At 38.0% G+C, this 15,561-nt stretch overlaps 1 protein-coding gene across 1 annotated transcript in view; it reads left to right on the plus strand.

The window, feature by feature from the left end:
• The window catches only part of LOC139479401 (growth hormone secretagogue receptor type 1-like), a 69,729-nt gene that overhangs the window by 49,443 nt on the left and 4,725 nt on the right, over positions 1-15,561 (plus strand). Inside the window, exon 3 of the mRNA XM_071262258.1 lies at positions 11,675-11,771. The gene's annotated coding sequence lies outside the window, so the exon portion shown is untranslated. The remainder of the gene's footprint in view (positions 1-11,674; positions 11,772-15,561) is intronic.

The following is a 15,561-nucleotide window of genomic DNA, read 5'->3' on the forward strand; positions in this document are numbered from 1 at the left end:
GGTTGCATGGCATGTTTATTGCGATATTGTTCCTTCTGTGAATATGAATGACACACATTTCATAGAAAGGATTGATGGTGTATACGTATCTGTACCTGTTAAATTCATATTGTCCGAAGTACATTGCTATTACACTAACCATTTGTCATCGCCGGATAATGTTTGTTTGTTGTTTAACGCCGCACTCAGCCATATTCAAGCTGACGGCGGTCTGTAAATAATCGAGTCTGGACCAGACAACCCAGTGATTGACACCACGAACATCGATCCACGCAATTGGGAAACGATGACATGCATCAATCAAGTCAGCGAACCTGACCACCCGATCCCGTTATTCGCCTCTTACGACAATGAGTGTACAATACCATGATCATTTTATATGAATGTACCTCGACACAATGAAGGATCTCTGAAATACTCCTATATACTTCTATTGGGCTGCATGGTTGACTTGGAGTGGTCATCGACCAAAGGATGATGTAGTATTTAAAGGCCGACATGCGGGCATAAAATAATCTTGAGTTCCAAACATTCGCAATAACCTTGCGTTATATTTAAACATGTTTACATGATATCGTAGAAAATATAAATTGTCAATGCAAGAGAATAACCAGTCTAGGTTATCCGCCACAACAAATTAAAATTTGGCGTAAAGGGCCAAATAGCTGTGCAAATTATATGAATGGACCACTGAAAATCAGTGATGACACCAGGTGTTAGCGAAAAGGATAAGCATGTCCTGCCTTACAGGTAGCCCCCGACATTCACAAAATTTGCATAAAAATCGTATGTATTTATTGCCTGACGCCGCGCAGCACTGCTCCTGCCATTCGACAGCGACCCGTAAACAAACCAGACCTTCAAGTGATAAATGGACCAAACAATCAAGTGACTGGTTTAACAATAGGTTAATTTCGATAGGTTAATTTAATAGGTTAATTACATCTGCTGCATATACAAGGTATCATATTTGTCATAAAACTAGCTTACTTTAGCTTTCTGTAATAGCCTAAAATGGCCTTTAGAATTTAAAAAAATTTAAATCAATGTATCCATTAGGAGAAAAAACTCACTGAAATTATACGAAAACCTTAAGATCAGTTCTCTTCTCTTCGATCATTCAGACACCAGAAACAGGATATGAATGTTCGATGTTTCTCCATCGAAGTGTTGAAATTCAGGAAGCAAGAAGTCGCCTACAAGTTGTATTTTGTGGAGTTTGTAAATAAAACCCGTGATTGGAATAGCTAGTTCAATTCTTAATGACCAGGTTAACTTATATTATTTCAGCGTTTATGCATTATTTATTCAGTACATGTTCCATTGAATGAAACAAACTTGATCGATCAACAGATGTCAACCGATAAATGTGCAGAATGCTTCTTCTGTCAATATGTGATTATAAACTCAGGCAAACTATTTGATAGTTTTTCCACATATACGTGTGTAAATGGGCCCGCTGCCCTTAGTCTGTTAGAAGAAGGATGCCTCTGAGAACATGCATCTCTTGTATTGAAGATGCAGCTGATAAAACGTTTATAATGTCACTTCTCCTTAACGATATTCTGTTACTAGCTTGAAGTTGGCATCACTTAATCATTGTCCCTGACACGTGATACACATTAACATAGTATGAAATGCATTATCATCTGGATCAAGATGCTACTCAAGTCTGGTTTTAGGGAACGCGTGGATGAGACATGGGGAAGCAAATATAAGAAGTTATAAATTGTTAGCGTTACAGAGAAAAAGGGATTGCTTCCAACAACACTTATTTTCAAGTGCCTACTCTCTGTTGAGCAGCACTCCGTATGTGAAGATTGTTTGTCATTAGTGTGTGGAAAGAGAGTCCGTTAATCCCTTGTTCAGTTCCAATCGGGAAACTACGACCTAATATTTTATAAAAGTAAATTCCAAGGAGCAACGTACATCTGCACAGATTGTACTCTAAAGGGTGTTTACGATAGATGTTACTTTTGCTTATATATAACCATTGTTATGAATTAAGATAAACGTATATTCCATCGAAATATGAAAACTAGCAATCCCTACCTCTATTGTGTATATTAATGTCCATAATACTCCATAATATTGATATGTGTGTTCACCTTGCTCTGTTAAAAAAGTGTTCATGCCTAGTGACCAAAATGTAAAACATAATAGCATGGGCCTAATGCATGCCATTTCCGTAAATATACGTTATTCGTATTATTATTAAAATTATATCACATCTTATAGAAGCAACACCTTCCATGCATTCATTGTATACGACTGATCATTCATTGACAACATATAGAGCGGTTCTTCTGTCGTATCCAACTTGATTGTGATTGACATTAGTGTTGTAATAAAAAGTGATATATGTTTGTTGATGGTCCTGATGTAAAATACGTGGAGGTGTTTCTGAAGATTGAGACAGGGTAACTAAACCCTTGTCACAAAAAACCTTAAGTCAAATAATATAATCGTTAAACAACAGCAAAACGAGTAAAAGTAATGATGGATGCTTAACTGCATGATCAACATTTTGTACGTAACTCATCATAACAGAAGATAGAGGGTGAAGTCGTCAAAGTGAAATGACAACCTTATTCGCGAGCCGTTCAATACAAATCATTAACATTTCATACAAATCATTCATTGCTTGAAAAACGACTTTACGTTTCATCCGTTGCCTTGGTAAGTATTTTATATTATGATTTACATAACATTGTTTGATTTTCATGTGATCGAAAGGAAAGTCATTCATGTGTAGTTTGAATGAACATTTCTTTCTCTGTTTAAATTATATTTTTCTCAACCCGTCTTTATACTGCATTGTGAATGGCGCGATCGACTGACAACCGAACAAAGGACTATAGAAGATTACATGAGATGAACCATTTCTTCGGTAATTACACACCTCGCATGGTAGCAAATGGCGCCAGAGATCCTTGAGTATTATACTTCATCTGCATTCCAACGCTCTTTCAAGAAGCTTTTTTTGTTTGTGCGTCTCCTTACAAGTTAATTATTGAAACAAACCAAACAGCTATTACCCTTGCTTGTGCAGTGGTCATTATCAATTTGATGATGCCTCTTATGCACAGAAATACAAGAGTGTTTGAAAAACCCACAACATCACTTAGGTTAATATTTACAATACTGAGCCATAAATAAACTGATATATGTTAATACATGTCTCTGATGTAGTGATTGCTTTGTACTGAAAAGATCCTTTTCATAAGATCCATTATGATAAGAGCCATTGGTACATATCACGATGAATCTGACATCGCATGAAGGTCCATAACTTAGGTTCAGTTTATAAAGGTGCCCCTGATTATTAATAGTATTAACTACATGCATGTGTGTGCCATGTTGCGTCATTTCTGGAAAGAAAAATCTGTAGTAATCTATTTTTCTTTCTTTTAACGAAATACGGAATCACGTTATCGATGGTTGTGGGACGAAGAGACGGACATTGAGCTAAGACCGAACAGTGTATTGATTAGTTCAGAAACAGATTGTCGTTTGCTTGGCTATGATGGATTCCAACCACCAAACGGACATCACATGCGTTTTTTGACGCTCTGATTTAGACATGGTCGTTAGGTTGAACGTCAATTGCAGAAAATCAGGCTATACCAGGGGATAGATAACGCCTAATACAAAGACAGAAATTCATCTTCATTCAAGGTCATGGTAAGTTATTTCTTTTAGTAAAACTGGCGACATTTGACCTATTACTTCTTGATTAAGACAGCCCGTGCCATATATTTCTCCTCATTTTGTTTTCTTAAACAGACAACCGTCTGATTTGGTTTGAACTGTATTATCAGAAAACAGATCGTTTCCTTGATGCTAGTTTAAAAAAATGTTGATTGGTCAGAACAATTTATGATTGCAACATAATCTTGTGAATCTTGATGAACGGAATGAATGATATTTATGAATCCACACTTCAACATATAATCTGCGTTAGTTTAGGTTCAAACTACTCTTTTGGGAACGTAGAATTTATTGTGGAGGTCACACACAAGTATACGTCAATACCCAATGTTTTTTTAGTTTCATGTAAACTATATGTATTTTCCTTACAAAGCTCCACGAAAAACAATATGTTAATCCAGCAATCTGTACGTCAGAAAACCCAGTGTGAAACCAACCAACAACCAACAAATGGTATACTATCAACAAATGTATTACAAAATTCACAAAGTTTACAAATCAGCATAAAACACTGCACAGCAGTTACAATGGTAGTAAACAATAGATTGGTTGTACAATCTTCAATGGTAATATTTAATATAATGGCAGTGGTCAGTTTAAAATAAACAAATACAGTGGTGATAGCTAAAGTAAGTGATAATAACGTATTTTCACCCAGCGACGACACTGGTCAGGCTTACGAGATGGGCTAGGCAGGGAATTAGGGATAATGAGCGATCCTCACATGCAAGCTGGTTCAAAAGCTATGAAATGCGTGTGAGACGAAATGTATGCGAGAATTTGTGAGAAATGAGGCAGGGACGCTTTGTCCGACTATATATACAGTCTAACCAGCTTCCAGAACTTTCCAGACAAGGCTCTATACGGGACCAGTCTCGCCGTTTCCGGAATTTTACGCACCACACTAGCCAAGCTCCTCACAGCGATAGTACGTTCCCGGAGCTCCGTGTAACGAAGGTGTCACGCGCTGGGAAGGAGCTTGCACACTAGCATCTAAACATAGTAACTTCCTGACGACTGCTTAGATTAAAAGACACTACATTCTTGACGACTAATCACTTACCAAATACAATGCAATGAACGTAACATAGTAACAATCATTGTTAAATACTAGAAATAAAATACGCTGACATATAACAATTAAACAGTATATAATAATGAATTATATATGCCACAGGGGATACAAGTTCATGACTAGACTGCTGATGCCTTACTGTTTTAAAGACGTTGAACCAAGTGGACCTCTTAGAAGCGAAAATATACTATATATATTGTGTATATGTCACCATTATTGGGAAAGTCTTTGTCAGATTAGATAATGCAAGTAAGTCGGTCGAGGTTATCAGTCAAGAAACCTAACCTTGACATCTAAACGTGAAGGCTTTTTATTCATCAGATGTTTACCTATTACATTAAATCCATTACAATAGCAATTTGTGCATGGAAATAGGTTGTGTGTCTATATAGGCAAAGTGGGGATAAGTCATCAACTATGTGTAGTTATCTAAGGGTAATACCATTTGAAAATATATGAGATTGGCCATAGAATTTTTTCTACCTCTCTGAGCTTGTTTATAGATATCCAGCTTTGAAGGATTACGCATATATTTATATATGAATATTTAACGTGGGTAACAAAAGTATTTTAGCTGATATTTACTTCTAATGTAGACACAGCAAAAACATTTACTCATGCGCAAATAAAATAAAGTTTACCCATATTCCACAAGATACATGTGTATATAAAATATATGTACCGCACGTTTTAAAATGACTTGAAATGGTTTCTTTCTTCTGTCTTTTTTTTTCCAAATGCTTTCCGAAAGGAGATTATTATCAAATAATATTAAAGAATATGAAGATTTGATTTAATTTAAATTGCCATATTTTGAGATAGTTTACATCAAAAGACTCTAGATTTAGATTACAGAAGCGTTATACAGACCGAGTATCTAACAGGGGTAATTTCCGTAATGACCGCAAGTTAGGTCTTCAAATGTGACATTCTGTGTTAGCCAAAGTCGTAAACCTGCCATTAGCGGTCAGACATAGAAACGTTGTCCCGCATTGGCAATCATGCAAGGAGAATCTTGCTCTTCCCTGTGATGTTTGGTCGTTATTCGATTGGACAACTTAATTTTTCATCTAATCCGCAAATGGATTCTGTTGTACGAAGTTTAATCGCGGAGGTAATAGGGAGTTTACGTAAAATTGAAACTGCGTGAAATTCCCTCTGAGCTGATACAATCTGATGAATAGGTAAAGGGGGTTCTGTCAACAGTCGCTGAGTAATAGGATCACATTAAGAAATCTATAAGTTCTTTCAAGGGCGATCATATTTGTAGTTACCATCTTTGGCTGGTTAAATAGTTCAGAGCTCAGTGCAGGCCGTTTATGGCTATTAGTATTGATTGTCGTGACGATGAAACAATATTTACAGAGTGAGATTAGACGGTCAGAAGTTCCAGACTGCCCACACGTACCTTACTCTTCTTCTGAAGTAGTTACTGAACCCCCGGATGAAACAGGAAAGGACACTTTACGTGTACTAAAAGTCTGTTTTGCGTATCATGTATGATGCGGGTAAATGAAGTTGGTTTTAAATGTGATAGGGATGTTTTTGCCGAGAAGCCCAGGATCTGGTATAAACATGTTATGTAGTAGACACAAGGAAGTGGACATATGATGCTGTGCACTCATTGTTGTTTGGATCAATACATCAATATTCATCTAATGAAGAGTCAAGACTTTCATGGCGAGAATGAATAGCTGATTGCTTGTTTATTATGCTCATGGTACTATGTCTTGGAAGTTAGGTCTCAATTTTGATTTCTCTGTTTGACGAATGGAGCTGTACTATTGAACTAATTCGGGCTGGGTGAGGAATGTTTGTTTTCGGTCTCCATTAGAGTTCAACAGAAAGATTGCCTGAAACCATAACTGGTTCCGTCTCCGTGTGAGGATATGTACATGTAAACCCCGTTCACGTAGAAATTAGTTTCTGATTTCATATTGTATAAAAACACTTCAAGGAATAGTTTGTCTCATTGTGAATTCGCTTTGTTGTGGCATAATTTGAACGATAATGAATCACACATCCCAAATATTTGGCCCTGCTGTTTTCTCAGAAACTGAAGGAAACGCGCCTTCTCGACATTGTTCAACTCATTTTGTTTTTTTTGGAAGCAATGTTTTAACAGGGACTTATCCACTGTATGGAACCAAGGGGTAAATTAATCCACAGTAACTGATGTTTGTCATAAGAATCAGCTAGATCGGTGTATTGATTTATTCCTTGTCATCCTGCCAAAACGCACCATGTGGATCAATGCTCATACTTTTAGTCACTGATTTGCCTGATTCAAAATCGATTATATACATGTGTATGTCGGCTTGATATAGCTGGAATATTAATGAACGTTGTGTTATACATTCACTTGACACATGTGTAAGTGACGCCATACCGAAGCATGCAGACAGGATACTGTACACGAAATACAAAACCATCGTGGACCAAATGGAACTGCAGCTATTTGTGGAAAACCGGTAAACGACTAACAAGTACCATGATGCATTGCACATTTGGTTAATGGTCCACCGTACTGACATACACAGAACCAGAGCCACTCCCTACACAGATGACATTTACACCCTGGGAAAGTACATTGCCCTGTTAATGGTGGCATATAAAATTCTGTCTGCAGATAAATCACATTACTTCACTTGTGTATTGAAAGCAGGTTGCAAACGCATGTTGTCTATTGCTTATTGTGTTTGTGGATGTATAGGATAATATAAATAAATAAATTGTCAATAAATGAAAGCTTTCCAAACTCATAAGAAGTCTCTGCCAAAAGCAAAGTCGAGTGTACGTTTTTGACTATATAATAAGCATGAGTTTATGAGTCATTTTAATACAGTGATGACAGGTGTTCGCAAAAAAGGCGAGCGTGTCCTTCTCAACCGGTTTGACTCGTCACAAACATGCAAAGGCTAGTCTATTGTTCACTTAAAACACAACAACAGGGAAATGTCCCCTACGTGATTACATGACTACTACAACCTTTCGCTGTGCAGAGCTAGCAAATGAAGTTGTAAACATCTGAAGCTTCTGTCACTGGCTTTCCTCCCATACTAAGCTGATCCGCCATGATATAAGAGAAACACTGTTTAAAGCGGCATAAAACCAATAATTCTAACTTCACTCACTAACTGACTCTGAAATATGTTAGTACCTATTCTATTCAATCTAGCATGTGGTAATATGTAGTGTACTGTTTATTGTCTCCCAAACACTAAATGTGCTCACCGATTTACTTACCAAGCCTCTGGTTATTGCGTTTCGTTCTACAGCCATTGTCTGGCCCAATCTAACAAATATGACAACATTATGAAAACAGTTGTGTTGAGTTACAGTAATAATGAAGATGCATTATAATGATGGCATTGTGGTGCTACAATCTACCTGCGCCGTGTGATTTTCCCATGTGGTCCACAGACAGTTGTTTCTCTGTAATGTTATCAGCTGGCTACAATAACGGCATGTGGAGAAACCTACCGTTGACGCCAAAGCTTCGAACGCCACAATACAGCAACTCGGCTCTCAAGTCAGACACCCGCTCCCCATGGTGTTATGATTGATTGGAGAGCCGCGGAGAATGGCACAGGTAGTGTAAACCTTGATACCTAGCCATAATAGCTTCATGATGTTAGTTTACAAGACCATGATTATTCGACACAAGGCCACCATCTGGTCACATAAGGCCTTAATGCTAGAAATACCACGGTTGATTCAGAAATACTACAGACAACATGATAACAAAGAATGTTATGCTACTTTGTGCAGATGTAACCAAAGCTTGTTATTCTTGTGGGAAACATCCTTATACTTGTTTCCAAAGTTATGGGGTGGTGGGAGAGTACAGTGTTTAAGCTTTGTTTATTCTCGCCAAGATCCGGGTTCGAATCCTAACATGGGTGCCATATGTGGAATGCACTATTGGTGTCCCCAGCGTGATATGTTAAAAGAGTCAAGCATGTTTTAGTTATTAATTAGATATTGTTTGCTAACAAGACCGTTTAATTAGTAATGTCCCCTCCAACTACTCTCCACTGTCAACGCTGCTCGTTACTGAATCCTCTCGGAGTTGAACATATCAGACCCATTTTGTAATACAAATTTAGGACTGAAGAGTAATTGGAGTTGTTTCAGATAATTCCTTATTTTACTTCGTAATCAAATTAATGTTGTCGCACATTGTGTTGTTTCGCTATTCACTGGAAAGGTTACTTCAGCATAAACGATACTCTGTCATTTTGACTTCCTTTAGCGACAGAGTCACCTATGATTTGTGTTTGTGTTAATTTGTGGGGATAGAATTATCTGGCATCGGATTGATCTCCATTTCCATCAAATTTGTTTTTGGCATTTGACAAATGCGTCAGTTAAATCTCATGCTCATGATAATAGTATTACTACGACATTTTTGAACACGCTTTAAAGCCAATGCGGCGTTGCTTAATATGACAGCACTGTTGACAATTTGATGAAGTTTAAAAAAATATAACGAGAACACGTATATAAAACAAAACAACTGATATTTTTCTATATGACATCATAGATATTTTGTTTTTTCTATGTCTTACGTACACACCAAAGATTCGTAACGTTTCTGAAAGATGAGCTATCTTATGAGAAATAGATTGTCTACATTTGCTTTCAACAAACGCAGTTATGAAACATTATCTTAAATTGGTTGGGGGAGCAGCAAATTGACGATGCTGTGGCATGCGAAGTAATCGTTGTGTAGGCCTGTACTCCAACGTAATGGAAGCACAACATGAAACAATTTACAGCTTCTATAGTTCTTTGTTTGAAAGAACTAAATGAGTAGAAAGGCCCATTTGCATCTGTTTTTTATGGAACGGGAAATGGTAAGAGTACCTTCATGACGCGCTATACGTCATGCCGTGTTATACATTTATCAATTGAGATCGGTTTGTAGGTCCTTACTTCATCAGAAGCTTCAATGGATTCGTGACACGCTAAACATAGAACGGCATGTCCATCGTTGAGAATATCGTCGTCCATTAGATTTCTTGGCAGTGACAGAAAGGCCGTGCGTGTGAGGCGACCAGTAGGTCAGAATCTATTTCCCAAACAACAAAAGAAACAAGACAGCAAAGAACTGAACAACTAATTACATGAACATCTTCATTTATCACGTCAGTTGTAATAATAAATTGGATTGATATTTTTTGTCCGTAGATTTTTTTTGTCTTATACCTCTGGGGTATTAACGTTCAAGACAATCAGTTAGAACACTTCCTGTGTCGACGACTGCATATCCCGGTTATAACGAAGTAAATCACAAATTTTGACGGGACAAAAGTCTGCCAAAGAAAGCCCAACGGCATTCTGTATGATATGATGCGTCATAAAGACAGCGACCACATCACTGTAATATGTCATGTTGATGACATCGGTTTTACATTAGATTTTGCACGTAAAAGTAAGAAGCAAGATTTATTTAGAGCATATGTCCTTCGTTGAAATGTAAGTGAAATCGGTGAGTATATTTTTACTCCGCTTTCAGCAATATTCTCAGTGTTTCGATCCACTGAGCCATACCTAAAGATGTTAAACGATGGTACTTCGCTGTTAACCAGTATTGTGCTCGGCATTAAGGGGATAAAGCAAGGACGGGGCGGCTGGGAGTTGGTAGAATATGTCTGTGTTAGTAATCCATGTCAACTGCGAGATGGTTTCTCAATGGGTAAACACTATAAAACTGGCATAAGTCTGGACTAGTAGAACCAGCCACACAAACACGTCCATGTCAGTCACTATATCAATGAAGTAATCGTGAACGCGACGTTAAACTCAATTTTACCACGCCTTTGGCAATATCCCAGCATTATCACTACATGGGAAACCTAAAGCAGGATTTCCACATCGTACACATGACTGGAACAGAACTCGCGTTTTCGGCTTCACAAGCTACAGCTTTAACCACTGGGCTACCCTACCGCCTGGAACATCAAGTTGTGCCAATAGCATCGGCATAGTCAGTTTCCATGGAGTGTAAGACTACAGCTTGCCAAATGTGAACCTATTTACAAAATAATTTTTGATGTGACACACAACTACAACAGATTAGTCTAAAAACTCCAAACCCGACCAGCAAGTGTGTGAATGTAAATAACGGTAAGTGAAGGCAATTTCGTATTATCGGCAGGCAAATTATTTTACAACTATGTTGTAAATAGAGGGGACTGATGATTTATGACGTGGTGATATAAAATGTGAATGACAGCAACCCATTCTTCCTGAATCAGTATCGGTTCACCTGTCATCTTTACAGACACACTATGAGGTTAGTGTGACAGGTTGATAGCAAAGGTCCACTCCCACCAGTTACAAGCACCTACATAACACTGGTCGTGACTCATGCTCTTCTCATAGCGTATGGCGTTACAGGTAGAAATACTGCGATGATAATAAGACGTAAAATTCATGTGATAGGTCGACGTTAACAAGGAAAATCATATGATTTCTCCACCCAGCCGTCTCTTAATTCAAGTCAAAATCTCTCAGCCGCTAACACTGTCATATTTCGCAACTTTAATTGGCTCATTAAAATCAAGTGGGCATGCTTTGAGCTTCTATACCCATACAACGTTGCACACAACAGCCTGTGTTCGCATTCATGGCTATTCTTGACACTCAAACATAGTATTTGTATCAAGGCTTCGCTGAAGCAGCTTGATAAGCCTTACTGATACTTCTGCACGGATAAACTCGAATTATATCATGTAAGTCTATTCAGTAATAGGTAAGGTACAAAAAAGGTCCTCATGCTGACCTCTGATGTTCATTGGTGGGCAGACTGATTCACCTAGCGATGCTCTACACAGGAGCAATAGTTTATGCTTGGTTTAATTAGGAAACGTCTTTTTGCAGGCAAGCAGACGCTATGACGGTGGAGAGAACGCCGGCTTGTGAGATCCTGTAAGATCACCCATACAGGTGGCTCTCTCGGAAACAGAAAACATTCAAAGTAAGTCACACAAACCATCACAAATCTGTTATCTGATGGCGTGATTCAATTGTTATAATGAGTTGTGTGCATTTCGTTACTTGTTAGGTCTTGAGAAGTGTCAAAAGTGGTTGTTTCAGTGAGCTATAATTGTTAATGTAGATGCTTAGAGTAAGTAAACTCCGTTTTTGTTTGATGGTTTTACTGTGTTCCATACGTGGAACATTTGTTTTTTTATTTTAACGAAATTTAATCGCTGTGAACGTTTGTTTGTGATGGTGCCAGAGGTAGGTTCACCTTTGCGAACACCTGGTAACGTTACTGTTTGAATGTGATTCATAAGGACACGCTCATGATAGTCGGAATCTACAACGAACTTTGCTTTTATTTGGGCTTTTGTCGCTTTTATTGTAAGATGTTGCAGATGCATTTGCCATAATACTGTTATATTTATTTATCATTTATCACATACAGTTCATGATATATCGCTGGGATGACACATGATGCATTATTTCAGTTAAGGTACACACTGCCTTTTCGCACAGCAATTCAACTCGTAATGATAACCATGTGCTTTTTAGAACATGCTTGTCCATTCGCCTCCACACCATATCAATGGCTCTTAATGTTTCTGAAACTATGATCGAGATGCTGAAGGTTCTTTAACAAGTGTGCTTATGGTGCTCTCGATTACAATAGAGCCGCTCCCCTTGTCACATGCACATGGTACAACGCTCGAGCTGTTCACATGAATCCTCTCGCTATCCATCACCCCTGAAGTGGGTGGGATGGTACTGCGCGTTAAAGATGCTTGGACGCCTTTCTCTGCTGAAGTCGTGCGAGTACACATGACATCTCCCATGCTGCTCCCCCTCGATCCCGATAGAATATCACTAGTAATCTATAATCATGTAAGAAATACTTTCTGACGGAAATTAATGGCGTGGTCTCATGTGATGAAATACAAAATGTATTTAATCTTGTATATCAACTTACTTCTTTGCACAGTGAATAATCTGAATTTGACACTCGATAGTTTGAGTTTGTTGTATTGATTATGTTCTAGCCACAGTTTTGGGCGTTTGAAAATGAATTAATGAATTAATTAGAGATGTCTCATTAAAAGAGGCACTCGATAGTTTGTGCCTGTTGTATCGATTGTGATCTGGCTGTACTGTGTTTTCGAAATCGAAAAATGAATTAATGAATTAATTAGAGATGTCTTATTTAAAAGGACATGCAAAGGTGGTAACGACACGAAGAAATATATACAGATGTTTGTTCTTTTGATGGTGTATGCAATCAATGTATGTCCAAGTTTGATTGTGTTATTGTCTATTTTTATAATTAATCAATTCAAATTTGAGGATGTCGATGTGATCAATGAATGTTCAAGTTGATTATATTAATTTGTTACATGTGTATTCATTATCGAATTTAGAAACGACTTTCAAATGCGAAATGCATGCTTGTGTGTTTTAAACAGTCGCTGAGCACTATGAGGACGTTAACCGTTTTTCTTTAACAAGCGGTCAGTTGCATCGGTGGGTCTGAAATTCATGTAGACAAAAGTTGTCTCCAATATGATTCGTACATGTAGTTAGTAATAACAAAAAATATATTATTGTCAGTGACATTTAGTCATCTGTACTATGCCCTATCAATAATGAGTTGTGACATGTAGAGTTACATATTATTTTTGCTATTCCGCATATCAAAGGAACAATACTACTCCTACCCTTATCGGATCAATTTAGGTTCCTTTTATCATTCAGATCGATATGTTTTCTAGGCTGTTGATGTCAAGTACAGCCCTAGAGTGTCACGATTGCCATTTGCAGTTGGTTCTACCGGCACGGATATTGACAGCTTACCTAAGATGTATCACGATGTAACGTTTCACAGATTGCCTACAATCCATTACAGAGTGCCGTTGTTTACATCATTTGATTGCGGATTTCCTTGTCTGTCACCAAATTTTTTTTGAGGATGAATTATGCGTGTTTCAAGTGCAAGGGATGTATATCTTCAGATTTAGAAGGAGCGTGTTCGTCATGATCAGAATGAGTGTGTAAATATTACCTGGATATGCGGGGCGGTGGGGTAGCCTAGTGGTTGAAGCGTTCACGCCGAAAACCCGGGTTCGATGTGTGAAGCCCATTACTGGTGTACCCCGCCGTGATATTGCTAAAAGCGACGTAATACCATACTCACTCAGTCACTACATTCAGCTACTGGAGAAAGTTTTGTTGTTGTTTAACGTGGCATTCAGCAATATTTCAGCTATGTGACGGTGGCCTGTAAATAATCGAGTCTGGACAATCCAGCGATTGATATTATGAACATCGTTATAATCGCCGAGGAACAATGACACGCAATCAAAGGATTCCGAATCGAGATACGATGTCACATGTCACACATTCGATAAACAGAACCCCATTCAGTGTGCCATCTTTATGTGTGAGGAAATCCCGAAGTGAGACGTCTTAGACGTTTTCCTCTTTGTGAAACCCACAAGTGCGGGTATTGCGCGGACAAACCTGGAACTATAGTCTGGGTGAACCGGGATTTGAAACCACAGTCATAGGTTTCTGGCATGCCCAGGGGATGCATATCTGCACCGCAAATTGCGGCGGCTTAGATGACGGGGCCTCCCGTGCCCCCAGTTACATAAGACACACATAGTCTCAAATTTCATGACACACATTGAAAACATTTTAAAATACTTTCCATTATACTCGTTCTTAAAAATAAGACTGTTTAACCTTGCCTCTTGGAATTACCATCACCGAAAATGAAAGCTGAAGTTTTTATGTGTGCCGTTAGGGTAATTAATGTATCAATTCACTTTGCATCGTAGATTAAAGTTCTGGATATATCATCATACGTAAGTACGAAGAGATATTTTTCATTTTCTTTTGCCTGTACGCATAAATGTCAGGAGTATATTTCAGTTTTTAGCCTACAGACCCCCCTGCCTTCTTCAATCGGCACTCTCGTAGACCAAGAATGTAACTAATGGACTTGGTTCCAAGCCAAAGTTATTGGCAACTAATAGGAGAAATGGGAGAAGGGCTATAATTTTTAGATAAACGTAGCGTGTCTTAGTTAATTTTCATCATTGCTTCTTGAAGACAAACTGAAGTTTCAAAGCATACTAACGTTATGTTCTGGTCATGGGTACCCATGTTTTGGTGCTTAAATTTTTCAATTATCTCGACGGCTCGATGACATGAACCCATTCGTGGAGCGATCTTTGGCACAACGTAGAACGCCAATATTTATGTTCCTGTCTCTGTATATGTGTGAAGCTGGAAACAAATAACCACTTCACACATCAATTACCATCGTTATGTCTTGTCCTTATAATCTTTGCAGACAGTGAGGATAAGTGCATCTCGGTCCCATTTTTCAATCCGTGTCTTATTTTTCTCATTTTCATGCATGTGCTTGTGTCTAATTAACTTCCAAATATGAACTGCAGATGGTGAAAATGCGCCTGCACACTCGCTGAACCTAGCTGTCAAATACAGTCTGAAAGCATTCAACAGAAGTGCGTCATTCACAAACTTTAAAACATCGAAACTAATAGTTTCTTTACTGAAGTTGTCAATCAATTTTCAGCACGTTATTTCTCCTAGTCATTGAAAACATATCAAGTAGTACATATCAAGCATGAATGAATGAATGAATGAATGAATGAATGAATGAATGAATGAATTTCTTTATTTCCTCCAGAAGTTACGTCCGAAGATTTACACAATCTCTGATATTCTCAGAGCAAATGCATCGTGCTAGTATTTATATAGAT

The sequence above is a fragment of the Haliotis cracherodii genome, unplaced genomic scaffold (genome assembly GCF_022045235.1).
Source record: "Haliotis cracherodii isolate W230 unplaced genomic scaffold, xgHalCrac1.p SCAF_1, whole genome shotgun sequence".
Taxonomy (NCBI): domain Eukaryota; kingdom Metazoa; phylum Mollusca; class Gastropoda; order Lepetellida; family Haliotidae; genus Haliotis; species Haliotis cracherodii.